This window comes from Myxocyprinus asiaticus, chromosome 4 (genome assembly GCF_019703515.2).
Source record: "Myxocyprinus asiaticus isolate MX2 ecotype Aquarium Trade chromosome 4, UBuf_Myxa_2, whole genome shotgun sequence".
Taxonomy (NCBI): domain Eukaryota; kingdom Metazoa; phylum Chordata; class Actinopteri; order Cypriniformes; family Catostomidae; genus Myxocyprinus; species Myxocyprinus asiaticus.
The window spans coordinates 57,589,980-57,592,350 of NC_059347.1; positions in this window are offsets into that span (position 1 = coordinate 57,589,980).

Consider the following 2,371-nt stretch of genomic DNA (forward strand, 5'->3'; position numbering starts at 1 on the left):
GGTTGACTGTGTCAAAGGCTGCAGAAAGGTCCAGCAGAATCAGGACAGATGATCTGGATTCAGCTTTTGCCCAACTCAGTGACAGACAGCAGGGCAGTCTCGGTGGAATGTCCACTTTTGAAGCCTGACTGATTGTCATCCAGCAGCTTGTTCTGTGAGAGATAGGCAGAGATTTGAAAACTGCCCTTTCAAGTGTTTTTGCCATGAACGGGATGAGAGAGACTGCTCTGTAGTGTTCTATTTGTGTGGGATTAAGTGTGGGTTTCTTCAGCAGCAGGCTTACTCGAGCCTACTTAAACGTAGTGGGGAAAGTACCTGTAAGTAGAGATGTGTTAATTATGTGTGTGAGTGCAGGTAGGATGGATGGAGAAATGTTCTGGAGAAGGTGAGAAGGAATGGGGTCAAGGGAACAGGTGGTGGGGTAGTTGGAGAGGAGGAGTTTAGAGACCTCAGTGTCAGTCAGAGGAGAGAACATAGAGACAGAAGAGTTGCATATAGGAGATGGGTGTTTGACAGTGTGTGGTGCTGAGAATGTATTGCTGATGGTTGTAACCTTATTAGTAAAAAATGTGGTGAAGACATCTGCTGTCAGTGATGTGTCAGGCGGTGGAGGGGGAGGGCAGAGAAGTGTATTGACAAGCTGCGAGTGTCTGTGGTGCTGTTGATCTTGTTCTGGTAATAGGAGGTTTTTGCAGATTTAACGTTATCTGAAAAAGTTGCAAGCAGAGACTGATATTTACCTAGATCTGCTGGATCTTTAGATTTCCGCCATCTCCTCTCAGCTGCCCTGAGGTCAGTCCGATGTTCACAAAGGATGTCAGACAGCCAGGGGCTGGGTGGTGTAGCACGTGCTGGTCTAGAGGAGATAGGACAGATGTTGTCTAGACAGGTTGTTAAAGTAGAGCTTAGTGTGTCTGTGGCAGTGTTTACATTTAGCGTGGTAAATACATTTAGTGTGGGAAGAGAGGTAGAGACAGCAGTGGAAAGGCGTGAGGGTGAAAGAGAACGGAGGTTACGGTGAAAGGAAACCAAAGGTGGAGACTGTTTTATTGTAGATGGGAGGGTCATGTTGAAATGAACAAAGTAGTGATCAGAGACATGTAAAGGAGTAACAAGAATATTTGAGCTGGTACAGTTACGTGTAAAAATTAGGTCCAGCTGGTTGCCCGATCTGTGAGTTGCTGTGGTATGTAGTCTTTCCAAGTCAAATGAGAACAGGAGAGTATTCAGTTCAGTGGCCTGGGGCTTGTCTTGGTATATGTTGAAATCACCAAGAACCACAAGTGGCCTACCATCCTCTGGCAAGGAGGACAGCAGAACATCCAACTCCTTTGCTCATTGTGGCCAAAAAGTTATATTTTAACTTCATCAGTCCACAGGACTTGTTTCCAAAACGCATCAGGCTTGTTTAGATGTTAATTTGCAAACTTCTGACGCTGAAATTTGTGGCGAGGACGCAGGAAAGGTTTTTTTCTCATGACTCTTCCATGAAGGTCATATTTGTGCAGGTGTTGCTGCACAGTAGAACAGTGCACCACTACTCCAGAGTCTGCTAAATCTTCCTTAAGGTCTCTTGCGGTCAAACAGGGGTTTTGATTTGCCTTTCTAGCAATCTTACAAGGAGTTCTCTCTGAAAGTTTTCTTGGTCTTCCAGACCTCAACATGACCTCCACCATTCCTGTTAACTGCCATTTCTTAATTACACTATGAACTGAGGAAATGGCTACCTGAAAATGCGTTGCTATCTTCTTATAGCCTTCTCCTGCTTTGGGGGCAAAAATTATTTTAATTTTCTGAGTGCTAGGCAGCTGCTTAGAGGAGCCCATGGCTGCAGATTGTTGGGACAAGGTTTGAGGAGTCAGAGTATTTGTAAAGCTTTGAAATTTGCATCACCTGGCCTTTCCAAATTATGTCATAGCCCTAACAAGCTAATTAAGGTCTGAGGCTTTAGTAAAAGTTATCTGAGAGCTCAAATCTCTCGGGGTTTCACCTGATGACAATGACATTTTGTCCACAAAGTACAAATAAAAAGCAATGTGAAACTAGTAAATACTACAACTAAAATCCCATGCAATCGCACAATATTACTTGAAGCAGTAATATTTCCCACATCCTATCAGATGGTACTTTTGAAAAAATAAAATAAAAATAGACTTAAAGAAACTTAGTTTTGAATTGGAATATTTTAAGTATCCACATTACTGAGAATATTCCCCATCTATTCCGAAGTAGGCGTGATAAACCGATCTGTAAGCCATCATTGGACAAGGCGCTGCCGTAGTCCCGCCTCCCTTCTCTCATTGGTCAAGTTCTCTTGCGTGTATACAAAGTAATTAGTAGTCCTTAAATAGAGTTCGCAGAATAATGCTTT